This window comes from Chiloscyllium plagiosum, unplaced genomic scaffold, assembly GCF_037043375.1.
Source record: "Chiloscyllium plagiosum isolate Xiang-an unplaced genomic scaffold, Cpla_swu_hap1 HiC_scaffold_4, whole genome shotgun sequence".
NCBI lineage: Eukaryota > Metazoa > Chordata > Chondrichthyes > Orectolobiformes > Hemiscylliidae > Chiloscyllium > Chiloscyllium plagiosum.
This window is the reverse complement of record NW_028270142.1, coordinates 131,795,142-131,815,508: the sequence shown is the minus strand read 5'-3', so window position 1 is coordinate 131,815,508 and position 20,367 is coordinate 131,795,142. Positions and strand designations below refer to the sequence as shown.

Below are 20,367 nucleotides of genomic sequence, written 5' to 3'. Positions count from 1 at the left end.
AAGTCTGTTTCTTTCTCCATAAAAGCCATCAGACCTGACGAGCTTCTCCAGTATTTTCTATTTCTGGTATATTGGGTCCAGGTCGATGTGTTTGTTGATGGAGTTTGTGGATGACTGGGACAACACTACCATTATAGGGCAAGCCAAACAAAGAACAGCCAGGGAATTCCTAGAAGCATGGCACTCATCCACAAACTCCATCAACAAACACATCGACCTGGACCCAATATACCGGACACTACAGCGGACAGCTGAAACGGACAACCGGAAGCGGCAGGGACAGGCCACTATAAATGCCGGAGGAAACACCACAGAAGCGCTTCACAGGAGGCTCCCAAGCACTGAGGATGTCACCTAGACAGGGGACGAAACGTTTGCAACAAAAATTTCCAGCTCGGCGAACAGAACCACAACAACGAGCACCCGAGCTACAAATCTTCTCCCAAACTTTGAACTAGGAAATGGTCGAGGGATGGGAATGTAAATTTCTTACATTGTACCTGCAAGATGGGGATGTCCCACCCTAGCCTCAGGACATCCAATTTCCTGCAGGTCAACAGAACAAATTAACCCTTTAATATCTCAGCATCCTTCCTTAAATTAGGAGACTGAACCTGGACACAGTATTTGAGATGTGATCTCATCAACGCCCTGACTAACTCACTTTCACCGTATTGAATGCTGTACGTGCCTGCTAATGCTGTCTGATTCATGAATTGAAATACTTAAATTGCACTTCAGAATTTCGTACTTGTTCTTTAAAGCAATACTCTGCTTTTTCTTTTAAAAGCAAGATATGGTGGATGGAGAAATAGAAAATACTGGAGAAGCTCGTCAGGTCTGATGGCTTTTATGGAGAAAGAAACAGACTTACTGTTTTAATCTGAACTCGAAACACCTCCATCAAATCATCTTTCATTCTTCTTTGCTCCAACAGAACCACAACAATTTCCTAGTTATTCAGAATAAAAGAATTACATTATCACCCGCTATTCAGAAGACATTGCAGTTGGAATTCTGACCACACCCTGTCGCTAAGAAAAATGATTATCGACAGACCTGGCCATTAAGGGATAATTTACATTACATTGTTTCTGGAGATGATCAGGTCACTGCATTGCGTCTTGAGTGGCATGTGACCGTGAGGGAGTGGATGAGGGTTGTCTTGTGGGCATTACTGACTGTGATGTAAAGATTTTATATAAAGGAAGGACTGTTTCCTTTGTTCAGGGAGATCTTTGACATGGCTTCACAAGCATTGCGAAGAGTGTTAAGGGTTCCTCCACAGCTTGTACTTGCTTAATAAATTTTGGCTGGTCACTTAAGTTGGCATATTGTAGTTGCATCAGGTGTATAAGAATCTTAGGGGAAAAGAAAGAACCTAACAACGTAAATGCACTACAGATGGTTCAGAAGTTTATTCAGTTGTGATCTAGAATGAATTCCTGTCTTATAAGAATAGCTTGGACAGGCTAGGCCTCTTTCCACTACGGTTTCAAAGAATGAGAGGTGATTTGATTGAAGTCTAAAAGATCTTGACAACATGAATGTGGAAAGAATGCTTTGTAGATGAGTCCAGAAGTAGGGGAAATTGTTTTAAAATTAGGTGTCATCCTTTTTTGACAAACATAAAGGGAAACTTTTCCATAAGATAATAGTGCGACTTTGGAATTCTGCCTCAAAACTTGATGGAGCCTGTAACTGAATATTATTCAGGTGCAAGTAGATAGATTTTTATTCAAAAAGGAAACCAAAGGAACCCGGGAAGGTAATAAAAATGCGGAATTCAGAACACAAACTCATTAGCCACAACTAAAGTTCTTTGTTTGGGAGCAGGTAAGACACTACTGTGATGTGTAGATCTGAGGGGCACTGGGAAAAGCTCCTTCCTGTCTACTCAATCAATGATGGAGGGATCAATGTATAAGGAGCATAAATTTAAGGTAAGGGGTAAGAGGTTTACAGGGATTGTAAAGAAAAAAAAAATCACCCAGAAGGTAGTGTATATCAAGAATTCACTGCCTGTAATAGTGGCAGATGCAGAAATATAATGTTAAAAGATTAAATTGGAATATCTCTCTGGACATCAATGTAACATTCAAGAGTTAAACTGTACAGAGTGAACATTCTGAAATTGGGTGGGGTCGACATTCATGCAAGAATGCAAATCACCCACACCCCAATTAGACAGTCATTTGCTACTACTCCCCTTACTATTATCAAATTAAACTATCAATCAATCTCTTCCATTCAGAAATACTTGAGCCATTCCCCCAAAACTAAGACACCTCACACCTGCATCGTCTTGGGGAATCACGGAGTCAGGAAATCATCTGTGTAACAATTCCCCAGGATTAGGACATTAGCATTATCTCAGAGAATCATCTTATCCTACCATTGTACCTGGGGTAACATGTGACTGTGAGGGACTGAGGGTTGTCTTCAGTGGGATGTGACAGTGGAGGGAGTGGCCAGAGGATCTATAAGCATTGCCAACTGACCTATATAAAGGGGATGTATTTTCTTTATTCAGGGCCTCGCTATGACTCAACTTTGCGTGCCTGCAAAGGAGATCACCTAGTTTGTACAAGTTTAATAAACTTCAACCGTTTGCAGAAATTGGTGTGTGCGAATTCCATCTCGTGTGCGAAATCTCGGGAAAAGAACCTAACAAAAACATTCAACATTTAAGACGTATTTTGCTATTCACTTGCAAAGTCAGGGCAGGTGGCTATTTTTCTGTTCTCAAATTCTGATGTAAAGATGGATTAGAACGGTTAGGTGGCTGTTTTTGACCATGACCAACTCAATGGGCCAAAGAGTCCTTTCTTATGTTGTAGATCTCTATGATCTTATGGAATGGGGGATGCCAGAGCAGCGTAAAGGGTCAGTTTAGCTACTTTTATATGCTCAACCGATCTGTTCTCCACAAACACAATTAATATGCTCAAGCTTTTTGCCTTTTCTAAGGCATCTAAGAGCTTGCAGAGGCATGTCATGCCCAGTTCCATGGACATGCCATAGCCAGAGTCAACTTGCCAAGTGGAAAAGGACATTGAAGATATAGAATGTAGGGAAATAGATGGTGTCATCTTGAAAAATGTCCATATTACAGAGGAGGAAGTGCTGGATGTCTTGAAACGTATAAAGGTGGATAAATCCCCAGGACCTGATACAGTGTACCCTAAAACTCTGTGGGAAGCTAGAGAAGTGATTGCTGGGCCTCTTGCTAAGATATTTGTATCATCGATAGTCACAGGTGAGGTGCCGGAAGACTGGAGGTTGGCTAACGTGGTGCCACTGCTTAAGAAAGGTGGTAAGAACAAGCCAGGGAACAATAGACCAGTGAGCCTGACGTCAGTGGTGGGCAAATTGTGGTGGAGGGAATCCTGAGAGACAGGATGTACATGTATTTGGAAAGGCAAGGACTAATTAGGGATAGTCAACATGGCTTAGTGCGTGGGAAATCATGTCTCACAAACTTGATTCAGTTTTTTAAAAAAGTCACAAAAAGGATTGATGAGGGCAGAGCGGTAGATATGAGCTATATGGACTCCAGTAAGGCATTCGACAAGGTTCCCCATGGGTTAGATCTCACGGAATACAGGGAGAACTAGCCACTTGGATAAGGAACTGGATCAAAGATAGAAGACAGAGGGTGGTGTTGGAGGGTTGTTTTTCAGACTGGAGGCCTGTGACCAGTGAAGTACCACAAAGATCAGTGCTGGGTCCACTACTTTTGTCATCAACAATCAATGATTTGAAATCATGATGATCATTTGAAAAGCTGTGGCAACATGTCTCCCTTTGCAGACATGTTGAAATTTTGCTGTCCAACCATCTTGTAAGAACTCTACTCTGCAATTGTGGACTCTGATCATTAGATTCTAACAAGCAGTATCATTCAGGACCCTCTACCCGGTCAGTAAATAGTCCAGAACCTCTATTATAGGAGGTGCTTAGTTAGGAACTTAGCAGCAGGAGTAGGCCATTCAGCCCCTTGTGCATGCTCTACCATTCAATAAGATCATGCTGATCTGTGGCCAATTCTGTAAGGCTGCCTTAGACCCATATTCTTTGATACACTTGTTTAATAAAAACTTGTTTCAGACTTTAATAATTGAATCCGCACCAACTGCCACTTTAGGAAGCTCCAAGTCATAGAGATGTACAAGCATGGAAACAGACCCTTCGATCTAATGCTCTCTCATTCTGCACCCCCACACCCCAGGGAAAAGACCTTGCCCATTTACCCTATCCATGCCCCTCATGATTTTATAAACCTTGATAAGGTCACCATTCAGCCTCCGATGGTCCAGGGAAAACAGCCCGAAAGAAAAGTTTCCTTTGGATATTCAAGGTTCCTCTGTATTGCTTAAAATTATACAAGTGTTATACGCTACTCAGTTAACTATTAGACCAGCCTGTGTGCTTGCAATCGTTAGTCAACAACAGCAAAACTGAACCACATTGTCTTCTGGCTAAAGATTTGCCAAGAAAGTTACTTTCAGTGCATCAATGCTCAATGGCCAAAAGTGGTCATAGATTGCCCAAGAATTGGACTCAGAAGCACTGCAAGCAACAAAATTTTTAGTCACTTATTGCAATATCAAAAACAGGTAAATTATGACAAATTGAGGTTTTGGATGAAGCGAGAAGTACAACTCTGATGATTTATTGCCAAAGTTTCCTGAAGCATGATCTAGATTCAGGGATAAGATTTTGGATGAACATTTATTTTCAAAAAAGTAGGTGAATTATGGTAAATAGCCATAAACAACTTAAAAATGAAAAGGCAAATGTTTTGGATGCAAGTTACAAAGATTGTCATTGATAAATATTGGATTTAATATAAACATAATATTTGAACAGGTCTTCATTTCTTTAGTGATATCTAAAGGGGAGACTATAGTATAATGGTAATATCACTGGATTAGTAATCCAGAGGTCCAGGTTAGTGCTCTGGGGACATTGACTGAAATCACACTCTGGCAGCTGGTGAATTTAAAATTCTGCTGCTGTCATGCAAAACCCTTGTTAGACCCCACTCAGAACACTGTGAAGAGATCTAGGCAGCACTTCTTCGGAAGGATGTTTTGGCCCTGGTAGAGCTTAGTGAAGGTTTACAAGGTTGATACCTGGACTTCAGGGATTATATTATGAGGAGAACTTAGATAAATTAAGCCTTTACTCTACAGAATTTAGAATGTTAATGTTAATCCAATCAAGATTTTCAGGATATTAACAGGAAAGACAGGGTAGATACAAATAAACTATTTCTATTAGTTAAAAAAAATCTAGAAACTGGGTATATTTTAAGAATAGGCCCAGGCCATCCAGGAGAGATGTTAGAATGCACTTATATACCAGAACTAGAAGGCATAGGTTTAGGGGGAGAGGGGAAAGATATAAAAGAGACCCGGGGGCAACTTTTTCCACAGACGATGGTGCGTGTATGGAATGGGCTGCCAGAGGAAGTGGTGGAGGCTAGTACAATTGCATTTAAAAGGCATCTGGATGGGTACATGAATAAGAAGGATTTGGAGGGGTAATGGGCTGGTGCTGGCAGGTGGGATTACATTGGGTTGGGATCTCTGGTCAGCATGGACAAGTTGGACCGAAGGATCTGTTTCCAAGCTGTACGTTTCTATGACTCTATGACACAAGCGGGAGTATTTCGTTCGGTTAATTGAATCCTGTGTAACACAGTTAGCTAAGCTTTGTGACCTTGCAATCTTGTTTGGATAATCCGAAATTCAGTTAGTCGAATGCCAGATAATCGAGGTTCCTCTGTATATATTTTATCAAAAACATGATTACTTAACAGTAGAAGTTAAATTGATATAAAGCTCCCATTTCTCTAAATTAGCTTATACAGAAGGTTATACAGCAGATTGCTTTTAGCAATATTGCAACTGATTTCACCATTTGTGTTCTCAAATCAGTCATCTAGAAAAATGTCCAGCAACTAAAGTCTGTGCTAACCAGAGCTAAATTACTGAACATACATGAAAACTTTTCCACCTTGGATTTTGTTTTGATATAGCCTATCAGTGGCATAGAAATAATGGTACCAAACTGGTAACCCAGATGACCAAACTAATGCTCTGGGTACAACGGTCAAACCCCACTGTAACAACTGATAAAATTATGCTGAGGGGAGGAAAGCTACCATCCTATCCATTCTGACTACTGATTTTTAGTAATCTGTCTTAAACAGGCCAAGCAAAGACAAAAATGCTGACTTTGCCTGCAATACACCCATATCGCATGAAAAAGAGAAAAGTACGGTAGCAAGAACCCCACACACTATACTCTTAAATTTGGACTTGAATGGTCCAATAAAATTTGACATAACCTCCTTATACTTAATTTCCATCCATATAGAATTATGGTTGAGTGCTTGTTTGGTTTTTGTTAAAAATTGTCTTATTAACTTGCAACATTACTTTTAGAGATTTGTTTTTGCTGAGTCTCCTTCCATTCTTGATTCAATTAATTTTCTCATTTTATCATGTGATTTTCTTTCTTTTTAGAAAAAGCTAATATCTCAGTTATAATTCATGCTCAATCTACAAATTAGTAATACCTTCTGGTAATTACCCAATCATTCTCTAATGTGGCATCAAATTTATGCAGTTTTTTTTAAACAAATGATTAACATAAATGCCAAATAACTGTGGTATCAGCACTAACATTTTTGGGACCGTACTTTGCTTCTTCTGTCACTTTGAAGAGCTATTCTTTAAACACACTTTCAGCTCTCTTGAAGTTCAGCTATCCATTCTGCTTCCACATGTCGAAGCTAACTGATCATTGTTATATTTTTACTTCCTGAACGTTTTTCTGCTTTACCCTTCAGTCAGAATTCCATTATTTTTCCCACATCAATATTTAACTGACAAGTCTATACCTCCCTGGACACATTTTATCACTTTTTCTCAAGTACAGATGTCATATGTTAACCAGTCACCTGGAACATCTTTCTATCCAATGGGATGGAATACAGAATATCTATAATAGTGTCCGTAATCTCCCCCTTCAATTATTTTAAAATACATCAGGACACGGCATTTATCCTCTGGTTAGATTAATCATTGCTTTATATTTTAATGAGATTTGTACAATTTAAAATCTAACCTTCTGATATCATGTCTACCTAATATATCTTCCTAATAAATAGAATTATTTCATCTTCCTACGAATTCACTATTGCTGTCTATTGTTTTATTTTCTCCAACCTTAGAGGTCCTTTTTTTTAGAATATTACAGTGTGGAAACAGACCTTTGGCCCAACAAGTCCACACAGACCCGCTGAAGAGTAATCCACCCAGACCCATTCCTCTACCCTGCATTTACTCCAGACTAATGCACCTAACCTACATATCCCTGTACACTGGGCAATTTAGCATGACCAATTCACCTAACCTGCACATCTTTGGACTGTGGGAGGAAACCGGAGCACCCAGAGGAAACACATGCAGACAAAGGAAGAATGTGCAAACTCCACACAGTCAGAGGCGGGAATTGAACTAAGATCCCTGACGCTGTGAGGCAACAGTGCTGACCACTGAACCACCATGCCCCATGACCTGCTTCATTATTTAATTCATGTAAAGTATTCAAGTAGTAGTCAACATACTCCTAGATATTTTGATGTAGAGATATCAATAGAACCACAGAAACATTTAATTATGGACTCAGTTTCCTCAAGCATGAACCAGCCTCTACTCAAACTAGTGAAACATTTCAATACTGATATAACCAATAGTGTTCAAGAAGAGCCAAACAATGCTGAAGTTCATTCTCCAAATCCTGTTGCAGTGCTTCTGCACCCTTTATCTTCATAAACTCCTGAATGATCTCCCACTGAGCTACTGGCCATCTCTTCTCATTCTCTGACAGCTTGGATCTAACTGTGAAATGTTTTGAACATTTTGCTGTGATAAAGGGCTGAAAATAATAATGCAAGTTGTGTTATAAAGCATTACTGACCCTTCTATGATCCTTCCTTCTGTGAACTTTTGTGGATTTGCTGATGATACAAAGCACTGCAGATAGTGTAGATGATAGCATAAAATTACAAAGGGATATTGTTAGACTAAGTGAATGTCCAAAACTGTGGCTGAGGAGTTCATGTAAGCCAAGTGTGAGGTATCCACTTTGGACTTAAAAAAAATACATCAGGGTACTAAATACTGTGGATTTCAAAAGAGATTTGGTAGTTCAGGTGCATAGATTTTTAAAATTAGGAACAGGAGCAGAAAATAATCAAGAATGTTAATGGAATGCTTGGGCTTTATATCTAGAGAACTGGAGTATAAGGATGCAGAAGTTATGCTGCAGTTGTACTAAACTCTAATTAAACCCCACTTGGAATACTGTGAGCACATCTAGACACCATATCTTAGGAAAGATATATTAGCCTTATAGGAAGTACAAAGTAGGTTTACAAGAATGATATTCAGACATTATGTAACAAGGAGAGATTATGCAAATTGGTTTTCTTTCTCGAGAGTTTAGAACGTTAAACAGTAACTTTGATCGAAGTCTTCAAGATATTAACAGGAGAAGACAGGTTAGATAAAGATAAACTACTTCCAGTGGTTGGGGATTCTAGAATTCGGGGTCATAATCTGAGAATTAGAGCCAGGCAGTACAGGAAAGATGTCAGGAAACACAAAAGGTGATAGATGTTTGGCACTCTGTTTCACAAGTGGCAGTAGATGCTGGATCAGTTCTTAATTTTAAATCTAAGATCGATAAAGAAAATTATTAAGCAAAGATATGCATAGAGAATTGGGCCACAGATCAGCCATGGTGGAGTGTGCTCAAAGGGGTGAATGGCCTACTCCTGTTCCTATATAGAAGAGGTGGAAATTAAAACTAGTTGTAGTTTGTCTCAAACACTAATACCATCAGTGCCTCGATACATCCAATACTAAGGCTAATATACAAAAAGAATTCTTCAACGATCATGGGAACAGAAGGTCCAGAATTAAAATGGAGCTTAGACGAAGAGTACAAGCAGAGGACTGGGTATGACAGAATATCACATCTGGGAGAACGTGAGGACTGCAGATGCAGGAGATCAGAGTCGAAGAGTGTGGTGCTGAAAAAGCACAGCCAGTCAGGCAGCATCTGAGGAGCAGGAGAGTCGGCGTCCCGAGCACAAGCTCTTCATCAGAAATGAGGGGCTTGTTAAAGGAGACTGAGTGACAAATGGGAGGGGAAGTAGCTGGGAATGTGATAGGTAGACAAAGGCAGGGCCAAAGGTGATTGGATCGAGCAGATAGATGGGAAGGAAGACGGACAAGCAGGACAGCTGAAGAGGGCAGTGCCGAGCCGGAAGGCTGGACGCGGGACAAGGTGGGGGGAGGGAAAATGAGGAAACTTGAAGTTCACATTAAGCCAGTGTGGCCCGAAGGCGGAAGATAAGGCCCTCAACCTCCAGGCACTAGGTGGCCAGAGCCCGGCGGTGGAGGCAGCCCAGGACCCGCACACAGTCTAAATTTCTTTTTTTTATTTATGGGCCTGCAGAATATTGTACTTTTTGTATTATGTACCTCAACAACTTAATCTAAATCTCACCAGATTTTGTTTTAAATCATTGTGAACATAAGAAATAGTCGCAACAGTAAACTACACAGCCATCAAGCCTGCACCACTATTGAACATCTTGGGTTTCAATTCACTTTCTCATGTGTCTCTAAATCCTTTTATTCATAGGCACCTATCTCAGCTTTAAATATATTGAATGGTGGAGTATGCACAAGCCTCTGGGCTAAGCTCACAACTCAGGGTGAAGACATTTCTCATCTTAGTCCAAAATGATATTCCCATCATCCTAAAATGGTGCTTCCATGTTCTAAATTGTCACCAAGGGAACAACCAGTTAAGCCCCTCAAAACCAACTTTGTTGCTTTGTACTGCCATTCAGCCATCTTAAATGACTACACATCCTCTTTTTCTCCACAATTTAAATCTATTCTACCATGAAATTTTTAATTCCTCATTGATTCTTAATGACATATCGTCGATGTCTCCTGTTCTACAGCATATTATGCATTGTAACACAAAGTTTAACTTTTTTTCATAGCAGTCCCTCTCACTTTTTAACCATGACATACAGTCCAATTCTACAATTATCCTATATACCGCTGGCTATTACATTGTTTTCATTCAGTCTACCGGTGCTCTCCTCCTCTGATTAATGAATATTTAAGGCTTGTGTTTCGCTCTCTCTGCCCCAAACCTTCCCAAACCCCAGAAAATGACGATAAGATGGATGGTAAACAAGCTACGAAACATTCAAAACTCAATGGCAAACTGTGGCAAATATACTCCACAGGGACTGGGGCTAAAAATTCAAGTATAATTTCAAAATTTGTCAACTTAAGGGAAGAGGACAAATCATTGGACTGAAAATACAAATTGTTGCTCTTTTCACAGATGCTGCCAGACCTGCTAGGCGTCTCCAGCACTTTGCACTTAAGACAAATTGTGAGAATGTGTAGTATTCAAATCAGAGGACTGCAAAAAAGTAATTTAAAACATGAATCCATTTGAAGTATGGATGTGTCATTTAAAATGAAGTTTATGTAATTAAACTTCATCCTCATCATACACATGTACTTGCTAGGTTGTCCTGAGGCACCATCTTATATTGCTAGGTCCACACAGAACACACAGTACACACAGTACTTCTGGGTCCATCAGGATAGATTGGGAATTGCATTCTAGCACTATTCAGAGTTTCGTGTTACCCAAGAATGACCTGTGTCGCCTACCTACCTGTGAAGCCTAGGTGTGATTATTTGGTAGAACAGAACTTAACCACTGCTGAAAAATAAAGTCATAATTGTCAAAGTCTTTCACCTTGCACGGAAAGGAACTATTTCCAAGAATACAACTTAAAGGGGAAACTGATAATTTTGGTCAACACTCCACAGCAGGGATGTGATTACATTGTAGAGGAGGTTCACCATGATGCTCCCTGGTATGGAGAACTTCAGCTATGAAGAGTGGCTGGATAAATTCACATTGTTTTCTTTGGAACAAAGAAGGTTAAAACGGGACTGGACAGAGGTGCATAAGATTATGAGAGTCACAGATAGGGTGAATGGAAAGCAGCTTTTTCCCTTCATCATAAAATCACAGAATCCCTAAAGTGCCAGAGCTGTCCATCGAGTCCACACTAACTCTCCAAAGTGCATTCCACCCAGACTCTATCCCTGTAACCTTGCATTTCCCATGGCTAATCCACCTAGTCTGCACATGCCCAGACACTATGAGCAATTTATCATGGTCAATCTACCTAACCTGCACATCTTTTGACTGTGGGAGGAAATCTGAGCACCTGGAGGAAACATGGTCGAAAGGATGAAGAACAATGGGCAAACTTTTAAGGTGAAAGGCAGAAAGTTTACAGGTGATTTAAGGAAACAAGTTTTCACCCAAAAAGTGGTGGGGGTCTGAAATACAGAGCGGGAATTCAGGCAGGTAACTTCAACCTTTAAAATGAGCACTTCAAAGTATTTAATATTCAAAGCTATGGGCCATGTCCAGAAACATGGGATTACTGTAGTCATGATTCGGAGATGCCGGTGTTGGACTGGGGTTTACAAAGTTAAAAATCACACAACACCAGGTTATAGTCCAACAGGTTTAATTGGAAGCACACTAGCTTTCGGCGCGACGCTCCTTTCATCAGGTGATTGTGGAGGGCTCGATCGTAACACAGAATTTATAGCAAAAATTTGCAGTGTGATGTAACTGAAATTATACATTGAAGAATTGATTGTCTGTTAAGCCTTTCATCTGTTAGAATACAGTGATAGTTTCACTTCTTTCATGTGTAAATCACAAAACCCTTTTTTTTAAAAAGTTGCATTCTCGGGTTAACTGTTAACAATGGTGATAGCTAGACAATATGTTGAAGGTGTTAGCCCCCTGTGTTCTCTGTCTATGATGTGATGTTTAGATTGATTCTAATCTAAAAAGTGAGATAACAGAGTTTTGCATAAATTCATACAGTTTTTGAGCTCAGAGTTCTACATGAATGTATGCAGTTTTTGAGCAAAGTGCAATGTAACTCTGCAAGTACAAAAAAATTCACCACACAAAATATATGTGTGCATGTGGGTCTTTGCCTGTCTGTCTGTCTGTGTGTGTGTGTGTGTGTGTGTGTGTGTGTGTGTGTGTAGGTAGTGAGTGCAGAGTGTCTTAAGTCTGTGAGGGGGTGCATGTATGGGAGTGTGTGTGTCTATAAGGGTGTGTGTTGGTGTCTGTGTGTACCTGTGTCCATGAGTATGTGAGAGTGTGTGTGTGTGTAGGAATGTGTGTGCGCGCGTGTGCGTGTAGTGCAATGGTGATCACCTGTAATGTGACATGAACCCAAGGTCCCAGTTGAGGCCCTCCTTATGTAGATTGAATCTCCAAAAATGCAGTACTATGAGCCAAAGAGCCTCTTTTGTACCGTACTAATATGTAATGTACTCTGTAGGGGAGGACAGCACTGATAGAATGGTAAGTGGATTTTGATTGTAGAAGTGTTACTATTGAGAATGTAGCAGTTATTGACTAATCACTGCATTGCATCGAGAAATTAACCAGCAAACAGCTGCTAGCTACTTAGAATTTGATACTTGCATTAATATTACATGAGCTGCCCCAAGTTGAGCAACAATCCAACAGTCTCATTCACCAAATCTTACTCAACAGTTGAAGTCCAAGACCTCTCCATCACTATCAATGGGTACCCTGTCCCAACCAGCAGAACAGCCAACAGAAGTCTCACAGTAGTGATAAATGTGACCTGGGAGTGATCAACTTCAGTCGCCATGAAATCTGAACAAATATGCACAAGAAAGATTTGGTGACTGAGACTGTTTGATTGTTGCTCAACTTGGGGCAGCTCATGTAAATTGATACAAGTATCAAATTCTAAGTAGCTAGCAGCTGTTTGCTGGTTAATTTCTCAATGCAATGCAGTGATTAGTCAATAACTGCTACATTCTCAATGATCATCAGTTACTACCCTCCTGCAGATGATGAGTCAGTACACATCCATGGTGAACACCACTTGGAAGAAACACTGAGGGTGGCAAGACAGAGAGGGAAATCTTCAATGTTAAACAACTGTAATTTGGTAACATCACAAATGACTAAGTTAGCTACATCTTTAAGATTGCAATTGCCAGACTGACCTGTCAGAGATCATATGTGTATTATGGTATTCCAAGTAATCATGTCTCAGCCCTTTCGGAGCCAAAATTTTATGTCTGCAGTGATATATTCCTCACTGTATTGTGTGGCACCACGTTAAGAAAGATTCATTCAACATGAACTAGCAGCTCTAAACAAGGCATTGAAGGGGTGGGGGTTGTGAATTAACAACTGTAACATAATTTACAACCTTGTAGCCTGCCATATCACTCTAACACCTTCACCATATCATCAATCCAAACATTCAAACATAGTATGAGGAACATAAAAGAACATGCCAAGAGCAATTAAAAACGAGACATTAACCTGATGACAAAATAGGACTGTTTCTCCATACTGAACAGCAGAAGCAGCATTCTATACACAATATTAAGTGAAGCACAGGTCAGGCAGCATCCAAGGAGCAGGAGAATCGACGTTTCGGGCATAAGCCCTTCTTCAGGAATGAGGAAGGTGTGCCAAGCAGGCTAAGATAAAAGGTAGGGAGGAGGGACTTGGGGGAGGAGCATTGGGAATACGGTAGGGAATACGTTGAAGGAGGTTAAGGTGAGGGTGATAGGCCGGAGAGGGGGTGGGGGCGGAGAGGTCGGGAAGAAGATTGCAGGTCAAGAAGGCGGTGCTGAGTCCGAGGATTGGGGCTAAGACAAGGTGGGGGGAGGGGAAATGAGGAAGCTGGAGAAATGCGCATTCATCCCTTGTGGTTGGAGGGTTCAGAGGCGGAAGATGAGGCACTCTTCCTCCAGGTGCCGTGTTGCCATGGTCTGGCGATGGAGGAGGCCAAGGACCTGCATGTCCTTGGCGGAGTGGGAGGGGGAGTTGAAGTGTTGAGCCACGGGGTGGTTGGGTTGGTTGGTCCGGGTGTCCCAGAGGTGTTCTCTGAAACGTTCCGGAAGTAGGCGGCCTGACTCCCCAATGTAGAGGAGGCCACATCGGGTGCAACGGATGCAGTAAATGATGTGTGTGGAGGTGCAGGTGAATTTGTGACGGATATGGAAGGATCCCTTGGGGTTGCAGGGGAAGGTGCCAGGAGTGGAAGTTGGGTTGGTGGGAGCGGTCTTTCCGGAACGCTGATAGGGGAGGGGAGGGAAAGATATCCTTGGTGGTGGGGTCTGTGTGGAGGTGGCAGAAATGACGAAGGACGATACGACATATCTGCCTCTAGATACATCATATCATCCTCCGTCATTTCCCTATCATCGTTCCGGAAAGACCACCTCCTCCGCGACACCCTCGTCAGGTCCACACCCTCCACCAAACCAACCTCCATTCCCGGCACCTTCCCCTGCAACCGCAAGAAATGCAAAACTTGCACCCACATCTCCCCCCTCACTTCCCTCCAAGGCCCCAAGGGATCCTTCAATATCCGTCACAAATTCACCTGCACCTCCACACACTTCATTTACTGCATCCAATGTGGCCTCCTCTACATTGGGGAGACAGGCCGCCTACCTGCAGAACGTTTCAGAGAACACGTCTGGGAACCCGCACCAACCAACCCAACTGCCCTGTGGCTGAACACTTCAACTCCCCCTCCCACTCCCAAGGACATGCAAGTCCCTGGCTTCCTCCATCGCCAGACCATGGCAACACGACACCTGAAGGAAGAGCGCCTCATCTTCCGCCTAGGAACCCTCCAACCACAAAGGATGAATGCAGATTTCTCCAGCTTCCTCATTTCCCTTCCCCCCTGCCTTATCTCAGTCCCAACCCTCGGACTCAGCACCGACATCTTGACCTGCAATCATCTTCTTGACCTCTCCGCCCCACCCCCTCTCCGGCCTATCACCCTCACCTTAACCTTCTTCCACCTATCGCATTCCCAACACCCTTCCCCCAAGTCCCTCCTCCCTACCTTTTATCTTAGCCTGCTTGGCACACCTTCTTCATTCCTGAAGAAGGGCTTATGCCCAAAACGTCGATTCTCCTGCTCCTTGGATGCTGCCTGACCTGCTGCGCTTTTTCAGCAACACATTTTTCAGCTCTGATCTCCAGCATCTGCAGTCCTCACTTTCTCCACAATATTAAGTGATCCAACAATCAATAACTTAAATCAAAGTGAACCAACAAGCAATGGCTCAGATCAAAGCTATCTGTCCAGTTACACCTAGTCAAAACAGGCTGTGAAAAATTAAACACTAATTAGGAGGCTTAACAATGGTAAAGGACATTGAAAAAGCCTCAAGCATTTGAAACTATATTCACCCAACAACAGTCATAGTAATCTTTCTCTTCCTGCTCGTCCCCACCAGATGCCAGACCTCAGCCATTTCGATTCACTGAGAGATTAAGAAGCAGCTGAATGCATAGGATAAAACAGCTGAATGTATAGGATAAAATAAAGATTATAGGCCTCGACAACATTCTGTTGTAGTCAAGATGTTTTCCAAAACAGTACGCTTATGCAAACTGTTTCAGTTCAACTACTGTTATAGTTGCAATGGTATCTACCTAATAAATGGAAAAGTGTCCAGGTATAACCTTTTACTAAAAGCAGGAAGTATTCAAATGCTATGAAATGGTCAACTCCATCAAAGGTATTTTGAAACATCCTATCTCGGTATACATGGCATTACAAATGAGAGGAGCATTGGTCACCAACGATCAGACACTTAACCAGACCAGTCACATAAATATTGTGGTTACATGAAAGCTGATTCACCAAAGACTTGCAATTATTTGCAAGGAAGAAGCCAGGAGTGCAATGTAATATCTTCTATTTCCCTGGACAACTGTAGCTCCAACAATGCTTAAGGGACTTAGGACCATCAGGAACCAAGTATCCTTCTGGACACAGCACCCTATTAATTATTAACCTTGTTTAAACACTTGCACAGTGCAGAAACTTGCCCAAGTCTCTCAGGTTCAAGCTCAGCTGTACCAGAATTGTGTAATAACATCTCTGAACAGATTGATTAGAAAACAGATTCAAAAGCAAATCCAAAAATAGTGATTTACTGTCGACATGACAAAGAAAAATCTTTGGGGTGTTGATGTTTCACCTGGTCATCAGACGCCCATACATCACAAATTGTTTAGCTATGCGATATTTAGCATTGTTTTTCACCCACTGTCATGTTTATTCAACAGTTTTGCAGGGCTAAACATGTGCATTATGCAGAGACTGCATATTGCACATGCATAGATGACCATTTTCACTGTTGACAAAACTCAGCGACTGCAACACTTTCCATGAATGCATCCTCATGAATGGACTTTATTGAACAACTCAAGATCTATCATATAACAAGTTAAGCATACAGATTTAAAAACAATTTTTCATGTTATTCCTCTTTACTGGGTTTCCTCAATGTGTCCAATGCAGTTTATCATTTGGGGCCACTGAAACTTGTGATTATGTGTTTTTTTTATTCACTCATGGGATTTAGGCGTCACTGGCTAGATCAGAATTTATTGCCCATTCCTAACTTGCCAGAATGCAGTGAAGTCAACCTCACTATTATGGATTTACAATAATGACAAGATTTTCTTTCCTGATGCACACTGGTGAACCAGTTGGTTTTTGTAACAATCGACAGTGATTACATTGCCACTATTAGGCTCATTTCTTAGGACATTTTTAACATTTTTATTGAATTCAAATTTCACTTTGGTGGGATTCAAACCCATGTCCACTGACTGTTAGCCTGGAGCTCTTGATCAAAACAACACCACCTCCCCTCTCAAATGACTCAACTGCTCAAATGATGCACATAGAACAGTGTAACCAGTATCTATCATCAAAAAGGAATCAGCACAAAAATGCACTCACAGCATAAATGAGAAAGCAACCCATACAATGAAAGATGATAACACCTTGGAACTTGCTGTTTATCAATTCTCTCACTTCATTTTGATAAACTATGATGCAAGTTGAATGCAACATTTCTATATTTTTCAATCAACATGTGTTCTTTGTGAAATGATACATCTGCTCCTAAAACTAAACAGCTGATTGTCCTTCTATCTCTACGCAAGCAATATCACAATCATTGGTATTGAAATTTTCAAGTCCTTACAAACATGTTGGCATAGATAATTCCAACCATAATCACAAAACATCCATAAATACTCCGATGCTCTGTTTTCCAAGCAGCTAGGTTAGGAGCTGAAAATATTTATATGCCCAAAGACGTTAAACTGACTAGTTATGGGGAAAGAATGTACCAATAGAAAAGTAAAACATCACTAAATGTATACTACCTCATGAGAAATTAGTTCTCGGGCATTGCAACCTCAAAATGCAAACTTTCCACTAAAGTATCAGTTGAAAATGATTGCATTCCTGGTTGCGAATCCACAAAACTTTTTAATGCATTGTCACATTCAGCCACTAAAATAACTCTTGTATTCTTAATCCTTGCTAGTAGATTTAATCATATCTCATTCATGCAGAAAATCACCTCAAAGATTTTGGCACCTATGTTCCGGAACAGAGCTGATAAAACAAATTAACCATCTGCTGATTAAGTCAACAGCCATTTTTTTCTGGCCATTTTCCACACTGCCACAGCAACTGCTAATATTTCTATCCTAATTATGCTGTCTCTGACAAAATAGGTAAGTCACCTGTTCAGGATTGTTGTTATCAAATTATGGGACGTGGGCATTGCTGGCTGGCCAGCATTTACTGTCCACCTTAATTGCCCTTGAGAAGGTGGTACTGAGCTGCCTTCTTGAACCACTGCAGGCCATGTGCTGTAGTTTCACCCACAATGCCCTTTGGAAGGGAATTCCAGGATTTTGAAACAGTGGTAGTGAAGGAACGGCAATATATTTCCAAATTAGGATGGTGTATGGCCTGGAAGGGATGTAGTATTGCAATATTGATCAAAAGAGTCAATTAGTGTCCTAAGTACAGATGGTATCTTGACAGGTTTCTCAAGTGAGGCCATATGGACACAACTTCAACCTTCAAAAAAGAGACTATCACATTTTGGAGATTCAATATAGACCCGCTAATAGTCAGTGAGAGATAGGAAGGAAAATATCAGAACTACAAAAATAAAGGATAATAAGAGTAGGGATTTCAACTTGGAGTCAGAGTCATACAGCACGGAAACAGACCTTTTGATCCAATTCATCCATGCCGTCCAGACATCCCATCTGACCTAGATCCATTTGCCAGCATTTGGCCATACTCCTCTAAACCTTTCCTATTCATAGACCCAAGCTGATCCTTTTTACATGTTGTAGCTGTACCCCTCTGGCAGCTCGTTCCTTATACGCACCACCATCTGCGTAAAAATGATGCCACTTGGATCCTGGTTAAATCTTTCCCCCCTCACCTTCAACCTATGCCCACTAGTTTTGGAATCTCCCACCCAAGGAAAAAGACATTGTCTATTCACCTTACCCCTGCCCCTCATGATTTTATTAAACCTCTGTAAGGACACCCCTCAGTCTATGCTCCAGGGAAAAAAGCCCCAGCCTATTCAGCCTGTCCCTATTATTCAAACCTTTCATTCCCAGCAACATCCTTTTAAGTCTTGTTTTGCACCCTCTCAAGTTTAACACTATCCTCCCTATAGAAGGGTGACCAAAGTTACATACAGTATTCCAAAAGTGGCCACACCAATGTAGTGTACAGCCACAGCATGACAACACTACTCCAATACTCAATGTTCTGATCAATGACATTATGCAAAAAGTCTTCTTCATCAGCCTGTCTACCTGCAACTCCACTTCCAAGGAGCTATGCACCTGCATCCCTAAGTTGGACCAAAGGGTCAGTTTCTATGCTGTACACCTCTATGACTCTAGGTCTCTTTGTTCGGCAATATTCCCCAGCGCACTACCATTATGTGTGTAGATTCTGTCTTGGTTTGCCTTGCCAAAATGCAACACCTCACATTTATCCAAATTAAACTCTATCTGACACTCTCCAGTCCATCTGATCAAAGTCCCATTGTACTGAGATAACCTTTTTCCACTGTCCATTACTCTTATTTTGGTGTCAGCTGCAAATTTCTTAACTGTGCATTCTATATTTACATCCAAATCACTTATATAAATGACAAAAAGCAGTGGAACCAACAGATTCTTGTGGGACACAACTGGTCACAGGCCTTCAGTTCAAAAAGCAATCCTCTCCCATCACCCTCTGCCTCCTACCTTCAAGCCAATTTATATTGAATTAATTACTTTCATAGACAAATTGTAAAATACTTAAAATGTGACCGTGAGAGCTTCTTAAGCCAGCATGCATAAAGTCCTACAAGGGAAGGCGCAGTGACAAACCTAATTTTATACTCTCACCATCTGCAATAAACTTCCAGAAGCCTGGCAAATGGGAGATATGTCAGTGGGGAAGCATTTTGGTCTTAGTAATCATAATTGAATAAGATTAAGATAACATCAACTTTCCTCCCACAGTTCAAAGATCTGTAGGTTATGTTGATTGGCCATACTAAATTGCTGATAGTGTCCATGGATGTATAGGCTAAGTGGATTAGCCACGTGAAATTCAGGGATGGGGGGCAGTGGAGGGGGGAGGATCTGGCCAACATGGTCTCAGAACAGATATGAGAAGGAAAATCCATCTCAGAGCAGTGGGAATCACTCAATAGGGTAAGAGTGAAAGTGCAGTCCCAACATAACCCTGAAGAGGTGAAAGATAGATCAACTAAATCAGAGAACCCTGGATGTCAAAGGGCACAGACGATTTGATAAGGAACAAGAGGAAGCTTATGGCAGATGCCAAGGGCTTAAAAATTGGTTGTCATAGAGGAATACAGAAAGTGCAGGTGTTCCTTAAAATATTGTTTCAAGGTCTTTCTGCTGCTGTCCTGCTGCATGAGATTGTAATTGTCTGGTTTCATTTTGATCTATCCTGTCACAGCAGAGAATTCCCCAAAATGGATTTTACGCTAACTCGCGTATCATTACTTCCAGTGGTACCAAAGATCTATCATTCTGTTACCTCCATTACAACATCTGCATGCTTCCCTTCATCATCATCCATGAACACAGCATCAGTTTCCATATGTATGTTGATAATAATCAGCTCTATTGCTCTTCCACCTCAGTCTCAACATTGCTTGCCTAACAGTGTTGTGTAAACAGTTTCTCCAATATTGGACAGACAGAAAGCTATTAGCTCTGCTCTTCATCCCAAACGTCACTTTCTTGCCACAACTTGTC

General features: G+C 41.2%; 1 protein-coding gene across 2 annotated transcripts in view; it reads right to left on the bottom strand.

Annotated features, from left to right (window-relative positions):
• LOC122548868 (vesicle-associated membrane protein-associated protein A) overlaps positions 1–20,367 on the bottom strand; it is an 82,264-nt gene that overhangs the window by 52,740 nt on the left and 9,157 nt on the right. The window lies entirely within an intron of this gene.